Here is a 16,327-nt window from a genome sequence, read left to right as displayed (position 1 = left end):
GCAAGCGCCAAATTTCACGAGGCACCAACCCCCAAGCTTTCTTCAGATACCCACAAACATGGAAGCACCAACTCCCTGTATGTAGAATCCAACCCACACTATATAAGGAAATCTCTACTCTCTGTAATTGGCAGCCACTCTACCCGATAACAACTCTTTGTTCTCCTATGTCCTTGGCCTTTTGTCATGCTAAAAAACTTCATTCATACTCAACAAAATAATTTCTCTATCCATACTACAATATATCTCTTTTCTCGGCCCTCATACAATAGGCACATAGAAGTTCTCGACCTTCTTCCTCTAAACAAACATTCTTGACCTCTCACGGTAGCACAGGCACACTCTAGGCCTCCATTTTTGCATAGGAACACTCTCAGACTCTTCCTGCAAAAATGTCACACACTCAAAGCTCTCTACACAACTCTTTCAACTATGTTCCATTCCCCCACCTTGCTCAATTGCGATCCTAGTTATTGTTCCTCTGCTACACAGGGAACAATGTTGTCTTTGCTACCATTCACACTATCTGAGAGTGTACTCTTAGCATGAATCTCCATCCTATTGTTGCATCTAGTTACTTCCCCCACTACAACATAATTAATCCTGAGAATGGGCACCTGAGAATTTCTCCATAATGACACTCAATTCTCAGTTCATTTATGTACTCCTGCATGAATCTCCATGCTTTTTAATTGCTCGTAGGATCATATTTTACCTTAGGCGTGGATCTCTAGTCTATAATTTTATTTTCTACACTCAGAAATCTTATCCATTTAATTCTTCATGGCATGCAAGGAATATCAATGGTGTCTAATTCTATTTCAAGACAACATACATTAATTTGTTCTTGCACATAATGGTCCTTCACTATCTTGAATCTGATCTCTCGCCATTCACCATTGACTCAAATAACAATTTTAGTTGTTAATGCATTCATCCAAGCGCCCAAGCACTTTTCTATAGACCCACAAGCCTTTCCAAAACTGCGATGCCAAATTGAATTACCGTGACCCATTTTTATTTTATCAAACAACACTGCAAAAAATCATTGAAACTAGACTTAAGCACCTTTTGATTTGACGCTAGTCTACTTTCCCGCCATAGTACCTCATGTGGTGACCTCCGCTCAATCTTTGAGGTGATTATTCCTTTTTAGGCCTGTGAGGGATTAATTCCCTTTTTTAATTTCTCCACGCACTTGGTTCTCTTACATGCATGAGCCTTTGTGCTTCGCTAAGCTCGTATCCCTTCTATCCTGGCACTATTAGCTTACCTTCACATAAATATTTCGAGTTGGGCCCTGCAAGCTTAATTATCTTGTGGGTTCCTCTCGATGCCTTTCTCATTCGCTACCACTCTATGATAATGCCTCATCATCCTAATGCCTACTTCCTGACACTTCCTCTCTATGCACGTTTAAAAACCATCGAACTTACCTTTATGAGATGAGATGTCTTGTGGGGTCCACCATTGCAAAAAAGAGCCAATCATATTTCTACCGAGCTTAGTGAGTCATCATGTCTACCCAATGCTCAGTCAGGAAAACACTTCCCTTAGTGCTTCACTTTAACCTTTTGAGCATGAAACAATGGGTTAATGTCACTTGTGCCACATGTTGACCTATGATTGGTCCATGTGTCACTCAAAAATAGGCCATTTGGGTGCCCAAAACACCAAATTTGATTGCCACATGTCACGTTCCTATTGGTTGATGATGACATCATCTTTGAATAATTATAAACGACCACCTTTCTCATTGATAGGGAGGAGAGAGAAGGGTTTGAGGCCTTGTTTTTCCACATATTTATTTTATAAAAATTTTGGGGGTTGTGGCCAATTTCTTTGCATTGCTCAAAATTCCTCCAGGCCAACTCTTCTGTTCTTACTGCCTTGTATTATTTTCGAGGTCACCTTTCCTCCAAGCTTGTGGGATGAGCCATTAAGGTGGGGGTCGCTCGCTCAATTATCCACCAATGACTACTTCCTGTTGCACTGTGTCAGGGATCCAATGTGTTTCGGCACCTGTCACCCATCACTTCTACCACACTTAGAAACCTTCAGGATCATACCATTGGGCCTTCTCTATTGGGCCAATTTGTAGGTGGGATCCGCCTATGACCAATGGGAAGCCTCTTGTTGCGTAGTTTCTCCACATCTTCTCGTTTCTTTCCCTTGTACGCCCTAAGGTTTCTCTGGGGTGTTACCTCCGAGCTACCTCTATCGAGATTTGTTAAAATGGGGGTTGCACTGTATGGCCAATTAACATGCTCCTCGTTGCCTCATTGTCCAAGCCACATACACCCAGTCCTCTTTTGGCTGCTCCATTAGCAGCTTTGCCAGCTTTGGCCACATTTCCAAACTTGAACTTTCCCAAAGGGTCCTCCAACTGTAATAGCTCTGCAATTTTGACTTGGGGCACTTAATTTTTGACTGGAAATAACTCCTAATCCAGGAGGTCATTTTCCGACTTCAATATACCGTTGGAAATCTCTTTCTGAGAACAATCTAGCTATTCCATCTCCAAGAGAATATGAGCTAAAATATTAAGGTCTAAACTCCTCCAAATCGAGGGACTCCCTAACCATTATAGCTATAAGAATTTATAGATTATTTTCATATATTGCTACTCTGATGGTTTTCTACCTAAGATTGCAGCAACCATAGGACTCCCCCTGAGATTAACACACCAAGAAAATCAATTCTGTCCCAACGAAAATCAACGCTAACATGGTTAACATCACACTTATGCTACCACCAACATCAATGCTAATATTGTTTACATCAATGCTAACACACTTTCTTCCACTAGAAATCCATACAATGTTGATTGTCTAACACAAGATAACTTTTATCTTTGCTTCATATGAGCCTCCCATAGATGCAACATTATAGGTTGTTAAGAGGAAGATTTTTGTATTGGAAAATCCATTTGCATAGAAATCAGTGCCATTCTGTCTCACACATTGACAACCTTAGCCTATCATACAACTTATGGAATGTTAGAATGCAATGGAAGAATGCAAAGAAGAAGATGACCCAAGAAATTTGTGATACCAAGAAAAGGGGGGAACGTGAAATATCTGGTCTAGAACTTGAATCTGCAGACTCTATCAATCCTATAAACATGCATAAAGTAAATATCAGAACTGAAGAAAATCCCAATTTTTCCATCATTAGAGACTACTAGGATGAAGATATCGTAGAAAATAATGTTGATATATTGCATGGATACCAAGATTTATTCCCAACCACATTTTAATAAATGAAAGGAATAACAAGAGAACTTGGAGAAATGAAGATATCATTGAATCCATATGCAAAGCTATTCAAATAAAGACCTTATAGGTTGAACCCAATCTGCAAGTATAAAGTGCGTAAAGAATTAGATAGAATGTTGGAAGAAAGAATTATTGAACTAGCAGAATAATCAGAGTGGGTAAGTCCAATGGTGGTGCAAGATAAAAAAAAAATAGGCAACATCAAAATATGTGTGGACTTAGGAACACTCAATGACACATGTACAAGACCTATTCCCCATCCCCTAACATTCGGAAGAAACTAGTACAATTGAGGCTTTTAACAAAATTTTGGAAGAAACTTTGACGAAAATCTACAATGCAAACCAATATGATTGGGACTTACACGTTTTGACAGTCCTATGGACATACTTGACTACCTATAAAAGGCTAATAAGATGGAAACCAAGTTTGGTTGGTATATGGGTAGGAAGTAGGGATGGCCATGGAATTCATATTGCTTAGTTTGCACATCTATGCCTTAGATAATTTAACAATAAGAGGTACAATAGAGAAAAAAATATCCAAACTATTATAATGGGAGGAAGACAATGTAGTGGCAAGATTTCATCAGATTTTTTAGAAAGCACATGAAAAAACTAGCAATGATAGGTGCATAAAGATGAAGTAGTTATAGCCAAGAGACATATCCTTGCTCTATGATAACAAGTTTCTAAAGAATCCAAGGAAATTTCAGATGCATTGGATGGGTTTCTATGTGATCTGATCTATGAAAGAGGTAGGAGTGGTGCAATTAGAAAATATCAATGGGGAACCTATTAAAGGATTCATCAATGGGAGTATGTTGAAACTCTACAGGGACAACTGATCCACTGTATAGTAAGAGGATCTGAGCAACTAGAATATATATATATATATATATATATATATATATATATATTCTAGTTGCTCAGATCCTCTTACTATACAGTGGATCAGTTGTCCCTGTAGAGTTTCAACATATATATATATATATATATATATATATATATATATATAAGGAGGATTACTTGTATGAGGAACCAAGAAATCATGCACAAGTATGAAGGTAGGAACACATTATAAGCATGTGCAGAGGTGATGGATTATGACTTGACACAAATAAATCCCATGGAAAAAAATAGATGGAGTACTGAAAAATGTCACCATATGCCATGTTGGATAGACACCACTACTACGACATGATTGAAAATCCACTTAACTAATGGTTGCATGAATCAAATATAATGACATGGATCAATTCACAACAATGGATCTGATATAAGAGGTTGTTAATAGGATATATATTAGCCTAAGTACATGCACTAGAGTTATCTAGATCGGGAGAATTAAATGTGATGATAGATCAAATTATAAGGCATCATTTTCATATGATACCACAACATGGAAGAAATTTATAATTTTTCATAAGCAACTGAGCAAATTCATTATTTCGACAAGGTATGGTGAATAAAGAACAATGGTAGGAATTTAGAATGAGTATGAGTGGGAAAGAAAGGAAGCACCAAAAAGCATGGAAGGAAGCATGTAGAAGAAGAGGATCGGAGAAAAAGGAAAAAAATAAGATTTCAAGAGCATTGATCGACATTTTAGTTTGTGGAAAAATCAGTAAAAACATTAGTTATAGACACTTAAACACAAGGGAAGTTTTAAAAGGAAGATACACCACCGAGGAAGACAAGCATAGAATTCGATTAGAGAGTTCATAGGGATGCTACACTTGGCCCTCTATCGAGGATTGTTATAGATAATCAGTGTGAAGGTGGTTGGAGTTGGGTAGAATACAATATCCAAAAATAATCAACCTTGCATGCACTGTGAGGTGGTATGCAAATATTTGTGGAGAAGCGAGGCACAAGAGCTGGTACTTGCAGCCTTAGAAGAAAGTGTTGCAAGGAAAATAAGTATAAATAGATGGATAAGTGAACTCAATTTTGAAATTAGTAAAATGTATGGGAAGAAAGACTCATTATGACGATGGAATAAGCATGGAATAACAGAAGGACTGAGTGGCTCGGGACGAGCCACAGGTGAGTGTTGGGGGCCTATTAGAGAAGTAGTTTTGAGGAATGATTTTGAGGATTCCATGTAGAGGAGCACCGTGTAGATGAATAGTGCATGGGAATGTTAGCTAAGGATCAACGTACAAAATGTGGAAAAGAAGGAAATACTTTATGACAATTTGTGGGTCTTTTCCCATGGTAAAAGAGGGTTGTTGTTGGCTTTGTGCCCTAATGTAAACTTATAAATAGTAAAAGATACAATGCAATATAGATATACATAAGAATATAGATTGGACATAAAATATATTCATGTTGTAACTTGATGAATTAGGTTGGTGAGCAACAATAGTTGCTATGTAATGGAGGGTTTTTTAGAAGTAATACAAATATTTGTTGGATTTATTGGCTATCACTGTGCATAATGTTATTTGATCTTTATGTTGTTTATCTAAGATATTTTGTTAATATCTGATGTAATGTGTGATTTTATGGGTATACTTAAAATTTATTTTATGCTGAGAATTATAGTGCTAGCCTAGGCTCCATGTCTCCTCCACCACTATAGAACTATCATGTTCTTGCAGTCCCTTACAAGATGCCTTGGATGAGACTTCACCTGCATACAGGTGATGTTGAAAGGGATGATGTTTGAGGGGTTTGGTTGGTTTATTCACTCTAAACCCGGGTCTATGTTGATGATCTCTTTTTCATTAGTGTTGGATTTACTTGATGTTGTACATAACAAACCTAAGACGCCCCTAGGTTGGCCTTGTGACTATTTTATGAGTGTTACTTGTTATGGAGTCCTAATGATGATGTTGATCCATAATATGACAAGGGAGCACATGTAGTCAATCTTGGAACTCCAACTGATCCAAAATGGATTTTGGATAGACTCTTAAGTCTAAGTGTTCCTCACTAAGGAAAATCAAAGTCCAAGGAAGTTCCTGGAACTAGCCACATTGTAGAGATCATCTCATTCTAAATCTACTGCAACTTGAATGGGAAAAAACTGACTTAGGATGCATAAGTTATCATAAAATGAAGCTGCCTATATCCTTTGGAAAAATAGGCAAAATCCCTTGAAAATGGGTCCTAAAAACCCTCTAAGTCCTCAAAATCTCCTAAAAGGTCAAAACCATCGCAAAAGGATAATTTTCATAAAATTTGGATTACACTATTGGAACCCAAAATTATGAAGAAATGTTGGAAATAAGGCATATCGGAGGCTTAAGTCAACAGTGAACAGGAGCCGTCGGATCTGGCCGATCAACGATTCAGATCCAATCGGCAATCGTAATCGGCGATGGCTATTAGAGGATATTGGATCATAATACTTGACAATTGCAATCGTGACATCGCAATCGACGATTGCAACAGAGTGATATTGCAATCGGTGACCATAGAGCGCTACACCGGCCCGGGGCATGAGCGATATGCAATTGCGATCAATCGCATCGCGATATTGCAATCATCAAACACAATGGAGCAGGGCTTAGACATATATGTGTGTGTGTGTGATGCGATCAGCCAGACGTGATGGGATAATAAACGCTATTGCATAAGATTTGAGATCCGCTGAAAGGCATTTTTTAATGTATTTTCGTATATTTCGTTATTAAACGAAATACAAAGGGGAAGCGCGATGTGATGAAATCTGGACCCAAAGGGGTTTTGGAATGAAAACGAATAATATTTCAAATCCATCATAAGCCATTTTTGCGATATTTGCACTGTTTTAACGTAATTTTAAAATAAAAAGGGAAACCTTGGAACATGGTCGAAGCGACTTGTGATAGGGATTTCAGGTGGACTCGATAGTGTTATAAAGCGCATTTATGAAAATTTTAAGTCCAGTGAATATTGTTTTCTGCCAATTTTTCCCATGTTTTGGTGTATTTCCCGTGTAAGTCGAGAATGCCAAAATTTGGGGATTTCAAGCGCCAATGGCTCTTCCATTACAGAATAGGTGGCATCCATCCCTGAGGGCATTTAGCAATGATTGCTAATGCTCTCAGAGGGGATTTGAGCGGACCAAAATAGGAAGACAGAGATCCGGAGAGGGAAAATGAACCAACAACACTGATTTGGCTTAAAGAGCCACAAAACGACAGAGGTAGGAGTTTTTGTTGGTTGTTGAGGTTGTTGTGGGGGTTTTGCTGCTGAAAGTGAAGCCAAAGTAGGAAGTTAAGGAAAAAAAGGTAGCACAGAAGCAAAAGAGCAGCCAAGGGAGTCACTTGGAAGCCAAGTGAAAAGCCAAGAGGGCTGTAAACTGATAGAGGGCAGAAAGAAGCCAAAGTTGAAGAGCCAGAGAGCCAGAGCTAGAGCCAAAGAGCCAGAGTCAGAGCCAAGAGCTAGAACCAAGAGCAAAGAGCCAGAGCTTCAAGAGCCAGGAGATAACATGGTTTTTGAACCCACTGTTTCAGTGTAAAACAATAGGAGTTGAGCCAAGAGCTTGTAAAAAGGACTTATACCATAATCCTAGAGAGCCTAGTTGAATTAACTAGAGCTCACGGAGATGTAGCCCAAGAGTTGTGGGTGAACTCCTAATTAAATTGTTGTTTCTATGTGATTGCTTATTGTTGCATTGTTTACTGTTACATGCATTTATATATCAGTTTAAGCACTTCAACTTACAACACATACAATAGATTTTAAAGCATATAATTAGTTAAAAACAAATACCAACATACACCATTGTTTTCAAGCATTTTTAATTCTGCATTGGTTAATCAATAAGACTTGGGAATATTCAAGCTTTGGAAGTGGGAGAGGTTCTTGTAAGTTAGACAAGAAGCCTAAGTGCGCCATTTTCAGATCACCAACACTAGAGAGATAAGCTACCATGTCATCCATCTAACCCTTAAGAAGGTGACATAGGGAACCTAAAGCATTAGTTTTGAATGTGGAGATGCTTTGAGGAATTTCTTGAGTCTTCTCCTCATGATTTGGAATTTATTATGATGGTGGAGCATCTCCTTAGCCCATTCTCCACTTTATTTTGGAATTTATTGCTAAAAAATGAGAGGGTGCCATGTTTATAGAGGAAATTGACCCACACATGTAGGAATTTATATCATTATTTTATGGTTTTGAGCCATGAGGTTGGATTGTAACCTCTTGCCTTGCCAATTACTCAAAATTAAACGTGTTTTAGGGCTTTTAGTCTTAATTAATTTAAAAAACTGAAGGGATAGACCTCATATAAATAGAGGATTGTAATAGCCCCTAGTTGATTTTCCATGTAAAAAAAATATAAGACGATGGTCATGGGACATGTATTCCAAGTTGAATGGTGGGAAAATCATCCTAGTGGGGATCACTTTCGGTTTATTAATGGCTGTGGAAATTGGCAAAGGAATTGGTAAAGAAAAAGAGGCATTAATTGACATGTATTTTTGAAAATAAAGGAAAATAGGAGAAAAGGGAGATGAGAGGTCACATATTTTCATGAGAGAAAAATTGAAGGAAAATGAAGAAAATAGAGGTCTCAACGATAAAAAATGTTATGAGGATCAGTTCATGGATTTTTTCTAGTTTAGATTTTGTCATTTTAGCTTTGGAGTTCTCTTCTATTATCTCATTCTCTCATACTCTTGCACACTTAGAGTATTCTTGGAGCATGCTTGGAGCACTCTAGTATTCACTTGGATTTGGAGTAAGAAGGAAAAGGAAAGCAGGAAAGAATAAGGGAACAAGTGGATCAACAACTACATTTGAATTTCTTTGCAGGTAATAGGTTGCATGTGTGATTTCCTTGCTGATTTATGGATGCATGGTATATGGATGTGATTATCTGGTTATGTGTTGTCAATGGCATGGAGGTTGCATGGATTGACAATGGTTTTATCCTTGCCTTATCATTTCCTGGATAACCATGGTGTTGTGGGTTTTTCCACTTGATTGTTTTCTGGTTGGTGCTCATAAATCCTTATGGTTGTGGGTTGGAAAAATGCTCTGGAAGCCATGTAAAAACTTGGGTTGAGTTACTAGTCCTGGAGCCTAGGTTGGGAAAAATGTTTTGGATACCTTGGCGGATTGAATTACTAATCCCTGGATCTCGGTTGGACAAATTCTCTGGAGCCCTAAAAGGATATGGTTTGAGTTACTAGTTCCTAGAGTCCTAGACATCTTAGGTAGAGACCGATCTAGTTGGTGTTAGTGATGTCTGACTATGAGTCAGAATCATTGTTTGAGGGTTGAGGTGGTTTGTCCTTTGTAAGCCTTGGTTTGGTTTTCCTTGGCTTATTCCATGAGATCCCAATTTCATTCTTGGAATATGGCACAGGGGTGATTGGATGAATAAAAGATTTGGTTTAACCCAATCTATGGTCAGGTAGTACATGGAAGTCCCTAACCTGGTTTACATTTTCATATGTTAATGTGAGGTATTTTCCTATTGTGATCTATGAACATATGTGTTGATTATGATGGTTATCTTATGACTTCCTTGCCATGGTCTATATGTTGGTTACTTTATGGTTATATGCTGGTTATATGATGTGTATCATTTATGGCTGTTATCATGAATTGTTTAGCTATTGATCGATTGTTGAATATATGGACTAATAAGTGTTGTTGCAACTATGTGGAGAGGGAATAAGGACTTCTTGGTGATTCTTAGATGAATCTCAGAATTTTATGATTAGATATGCATTCATCACTTGTATCTTACAGGCATGTCATGTGTTTGACATAATGCCTAGTATGTTCTGGTCAGTCTAGGTCAATTTTTTATTCGAGTTTCAAAGTTTAGCCTTGTTTTCATGTCATTAATGATTCTAAGAAGTCTTAGGTAGTTTTGGGTAGTGGTATGGAGTCTGACCTAGAATTGTAGTTCAGATTTCAGCACCGTGCCCTCTGAACTGGACAATTTAGGTCACAACCACACTCAAGTAGTATTGTGCATGTGATTGGAGGCCTATAACCACATGGAGGCCTTGGTGTGCATGCGGTTTGGGGTTAAATTGTGAGAAATGCAACCCTAACTTAGGGTGTGGTCACCTGGGGTGGTCCTTTGGCCCCCGAGAGTCCTGTGGCCTTGAGGGATGTTGCAAGTTGTCAGTTTGTGGTGTGTTTATAGGCCCCACTTCCTTAACTAGAGCTAGGAGGTTGGGCCATGTTAATAAACCAGCTCACAAAAAGATAGAAAAGATAGATCAACGACTTCAGAATCAACCTCCTTGAGGGGGAAACCTCCTTTACATTACACAAATGAACAATTCTTGGATGATACAAATGAAAAAAGCTCCTTTTATATATAGGAGTCTAAGGGGTCACAATATAATCAAAGCCGACATAATAATAAAAATATAGGGGCACAAAAATAACAATAAGGGCTACAATGACAATAGTAATGGGGGAATCACTAGTATTATAGGGACCTAACATGCCCCTCTCCTTCAAAAAAGTGTTGTCCTCAACACTTGAGTAGTTCTAGATGCTTCTTTATAAAATTCTCATCCTCCCGTGTGGAATCTTTAGCGAGTAAGTTCTTCCACTTGACGAGATACTCTGAAATTGATCAATTTCGTAGTTGTCGAGTTCTTATTTTTGTGACTGCTTTAGGTTCCAATATGATTTTTCCTTCCTCGTCAAGTTCTGGCAATATTGTTTGAACTGGGAGCTTGTTACCAATAACCTTCTTTAAGCATGAAACATGGAAAAATGGGTGCACTTGGGAAGCTACAGGAAGCTCCAATTTGTATGCCATAGTACCAATCTTTTGCAACACCTTGTATGGACCATAATACTTTGGTGATAATTTATTATCCTTCTTGGCTTGCTTGAGGGACATTTGTTTATATGGTTGTAGTCGTAGAAATACCTAGTCACCTAAATCAAAGCTTCTTTCCCTGATATGTTGATCTGCCTATTGTTTCATTCTATTATGTGCCAAAGTTAGGTTATCCTTTAAGAGTTGGAGAACTTGTTGTTGATGCTCGATGTGATCTTCCACTACTTGAACCTTAGAATTTTCTCTTAAATATGATGTGATGGACGGTGGGTGATATCCATAAAGTGCCATAAATGGGGTCATTTTTATTGTAGTATGGAAGGAAGTGTTATACCACCATTGATCCAAAGGCAACCATTTGACCCATTGTGCCTGTTTATCATATACAAAGCAACAGAGATATCCTTCCAAAAATTTGTTTACTATCTTAGTTTTCCCATCAGATTGAGGATGATAAGATGAGCTATGAGCTAATTGAGTACCAAGACAAGAAAATAATTTTGTCCAAAATTTTCCAGTGAAAATGGGATCTCTGTCACTTACACTAATCTTTGGGTTTCCATGTAGCTTTTTAATTGTTTCCATAAATGCAGTAGAAACTGTATTGGCTTTAAATGGATTAGATAATGCACAAAAGTGTGCATACTTGGTAAGTCTGTCAACTACCACCATGATGACACTCTTTCCTTCGGACTTGGGTAAACCTGTGATAAAATCCACTGAAACCTCCTCCCAACATTGACTTGGAATGGATAAAGGTTGTAATAGATTCGGGTTCTTAACTGTTTCAACTTTACTTTGTTGGAAAACCAAACATTCTGCCACAAACATTTGAATATCAGATTCAAGGCCATCCTAGAAAAATTCCTTCTTAACCCTGTGGTCAGTTTTTAAAAATCCCGAGTGCCCTCCTAAGGGAGAGGCGTGCAATTCGATAAGAATCTTTTGTTTGAGTTGGGAATTATGACATAGGTATAAGTGATCTTTATACCACAACAAATCATTTTTCCAGCTAGATGTATGAGATGTACTGGGATCTTGTTGTAACTTTTGAATGAGTGCCCACACTTCTTCGTCATTATTCCATTCATCCCTTGCTTTTTTATCCAGTGTGGTTGGATAATAGAAATGGCACAAAGCAATGCTTCCACATCCTCATCCTTTCTTGAGAGTGCATCTACTACAACATTTTGTTTCCCATTTTGTAGATGATTTCAAAGTCATAACCCAACATCTTTGTGACCCATTTTTGTTGCTCTTCTAAAGATAATCTTTGTTCTAAAATGTATTTAAGACTATCATGATCCGTTTTACCTTGAAGTGTCTTCCCATTAGGTAGGGTCGTCATTTCTTAAGTGCATGTAGTATTGCCAACATTTCCTTCTCATAAATAGCTTTGTGTAAATACTTTCCTTTGATTGGATGACTTTTGAAAGCAATGGGTCTTTCTTCTTGCACTAAAACAACACCAATTCCATTTCCTGAGGCATCACATTCTACAATAAAGGCTTTTGTGAACTCTAACGTAGCTAAGACCAGTGCTTGGCACATTGCCTCTTTAAGATGTTCAAAGGCCTTCGTTGCTTCTGGAGTCCATAAAAAGGCATCTTTCTTTAGTAATGTTGTTAGAGGTGCTGCTATTCTCCCATAATTCTTAACAAACTTTTGATAACACCCTGTCAACCCGAGAAATCCTTGTAGATGCTTTATGGATGTGGGGATTTTCCATTCCTTAATGGATTTAATTTTTCTAGGGTCTACCTTAGCACCTTCATGAGATACAATATGACCCAGACATTCCACCTAAGAAACATTTGAAGGTTTTTGCATATAATTGTTTCTCCTCCAATAATTTGAGCAGCCTGTCAACATGTTGAACATGATCCTTCGAGGACTTGCTATAGATTAGTATATCATCAAAAAGTACTAATACAAATTTTCTAAGGAAGGTTTTGAAAATGGAATTCATCAAACCTTGAAATGTAGAAGGTGCATTGGTAGGGCCAAAAGGCATGACCAAAAATTCATAATGACCCTCATGAGTTCTAAATGTTGTTTTCAGAATGTCTTCAGTCTTCATTCTAATTTGATGATATCCTGAATGAAGATCCAACTTGGTGAAGTAAATTGATCCATGCAATTCATCCAATAGTTCATTAATGACAAGAATGGGAAATTTATCTTTAATAGTGAGCTTGTTGAGCTCCCTATAATCCAGACACATGCACCATGATCCATCCTTCTTGTGCACCAACACTACTGGAGCAGAAAAAGAACTTTGACTAGGTTGAATTATACCAGCCTCTAGAATTTCGACAACCATATGCTCAATTTCACTCTTTTGGGCATAGGGATATCTGTAAGGCCTGATGTTTGGAGGAACGCTTCCTGGAATCAAATGAATAGCATGATCATGAATAGGTGGGAGACCTTTGAGAGTCTCAAATACCTTGGAATGATTGTCCAAGGCTTTCTAGAAATCTAGAGAAATAGATGATTTCGATGTGGGAACCTCTAGTGAACATAATTGTGCAATTACGCCTCATTGTTCTTTATTTAGAAGCTTTGTCATTCCCTTAGAGCTGATTATCTTTACTAGTTTCTCTGTGATACCTTTTAATTCAACTTCCTTTCCTTCCAAAGAAAATTTCGTGAAACGTTCTTGAAAATTAAAAGATATTGTACCCAAGGATTATAGCCATTGGACCCCTAGTACAACATCAACACCACCCATTGGAATGGAAAGAATTTGGCTATTCAATACATATTCTCCCATGGATAGCTTGATATTATGGCACTTTCCAGAGCAATTTATGGTTCCTCCACTTGCAACCATCACTTGGCACTCCGGTGCTAGATATAGGAAGCAATTCAATTCCTTGGCTATCTTACAATGAATAAAATTATGGGTATTGCCCGAATCAATCAACACTATTACCTTTTTCTTCTTGATATGTCCTTCTATCTTGATAGTTTGAGGAGTGGTAATTCTGACCAATGCATTACAATATATGGTTGGATTCATTTATTCTTTCTCTAGGGATTGTTCCTAGTGTATATCCTCTTCTTTTGACGTTTCTTGTTCCTTTTCACAATCTATGTAAAATAATTTCTTCTCAACACACTTATGAACTTTAGTGTATTTGCTATCACAACTGTAACAAAGCCCTTTTGCTCTTTTTTCTTCCAATTGTTGGGGTGTCAACCTTGTAAGTTGCAGAAGGCTAGGGGAAACAACACTTCCATCCTTATAGTTGTGAGTGGTAGGCTTCCTTGTTGCCATAATTTTGCTTTCCATTTTTCTTGCCAACCTGAATACCTTCTCCAATGAGTCAGGTTCCCAAAGGCAAAACTCATATTGGATGTTATCCTTTAAAGTCCCAATGAACACATCAATCCTATGCTCTTCTAGAATATCTTTTACCATTATATTCAATTTTTGGAAGTCCTCAATGTGCTCCATCATTGAACCATTTTGTTTGAGGTTTATCAATTGGCTAAAAAAAGTGTTGCTTTTAGTATCCTCATAATGTGCTATCATTTCTTCTGTAAAAATTGCCCAAGTGACAATTTGTTTATGAGAGGAAAGCCATCGATACCATGCAAACTGATTTGGTTCCAACTATAAAGTTGCATGCGTACCTTTTCTGTGTTTTGCACATTATGGAGATCGAAATATTGCTCCATCTGTAGTATCCATATTCCAAGATACTTGCCATAAAACTTCCTCATATCAATCTTTGGAACATGCTGGGTCTTCAATCCAATGTTAGAGTCTATGAAATCATGATTAACATTTCTTTTGTTCTCATCATGAGTTTCCTTTACTACCCTTTCACCATTAGTAATCATTTCTTGTAGCAACTTGGTCAAATCTATCTTCAAATCTTCCATGTCGCCTTTCAGTTTTTCTTCTATACCATCCATCTTAGCGTCCGTTACCTTTTGTGAGAGTGAAATTTGTTGCACTTGGTCTCGTAATTTTGATATATCATGTTGCATTTATTCCTCTTCTTCATGAGTCACTGTTGGTTGAGATGGAGCAGGAGATGCAGATCATCAGAGGGAGGTCTCAACGGTGGACCTTGGGTTAAGAGTAGGTCATCATACAAGGAGAATATTAAGAACCGGAAGACATGTATAAATTTAATGTGGATAAGATTCAAATTAAATCCAAAAATTGAAGTAATTTAATATGATGGCTTGGGATGTCCAAAGACTCATCTAAAAGAGTGGATTGTAGTGTGGGACAAGAAAAGAATACCGAAAGAAGAATGGTTGCACAAATTTGTACATACCTTAGGCACCATCTTCCAAAAATGGTATATAGAATTAGAAGCCCATGGAAGAACAATAGATTGGGTAGAGATGGTGCAAAATTTCAAGATGTTCAAAATAATGTTAAATAATGGGGGGGGTGAATCAGTATTTAGGCTAATTTCAACTTTTATGCCAATTTATCTTTTCACATTCAAACTTGGCATTAACTATGTGAGAAACCATTAACAATCATAACAACAACCATATGAATCAACACAAACACACACATCATGAGCAACAAACAAAAGAGACACCGAGGTTTAATGTGGAAACCCTTTTGGGAGAAAAACCACCAAAGCTTGTTTGTTATGTGATGTAAAAATGAGCTCCTACTCTATTACATCAAATTGTTTGTGAGCCACCACTCACAAGAAGCACTAAATCCCTTTGCTTATTTTCTAGCACGCACAAAATCCCTTCTTTTGTAGATGCCTGATCAGCTTACCTGAAGCACCAACTTCATGGATTTTTTGTAAGCACCAACTTGCAACTCCTTGGATCTATGCAAGAACCAACTTGCAGGAGGCACCAACCCCCAAGCTTTCTTCGGATACCCACAAAGATGGAAGCACCAACTCCCTGTATGTAGGATCCAACTCACAGTGAAGAAGGAAATCTCTATTCTTTGTAACTGGCATCTAATCTACCTGATAAAAACTCTTTGTTATCTTATTCCCTTGGCCTTCTGTTATGCTCAACAAACTTCATTCATACTCAACAAAATAGTCTGTATGTCCATACTACAACAACTCTCTTTTCTCAACCCTCATACAATAGGCACATATAAACTCTCAACATTCTTCCTCTAAACAAACATTCTTGACCTCTCACAGCAGCACGGGCACACTCTAGGCCTCCATTTCTACATAGGAAGACTCTCATACTCTTCCTGCAAAAACCTCAAACACTCAAAGCTCTCCACACAACTCTTTCAACTATGTTCCATTCCCCCACCTTGCTCAATTTCAATC

Source organism: Pinus tabuliformis, chromosome 2_2 (genome assembly GCF_031772625.1).
Source record: "Pinus tabuliformis cultivar Carrire ecotype Pingquan chromosome 2_2, CPIR1, whole genome shotgun sequence".
NCBI lineage: Eukaryota > Viridiplantae > Streptophyta > Pinopsida > Pinales > Pinaceae > Pinus > Pinus tabuliformis.
This window is presented reverse-complemented; position numbering follows the sequence as displayed.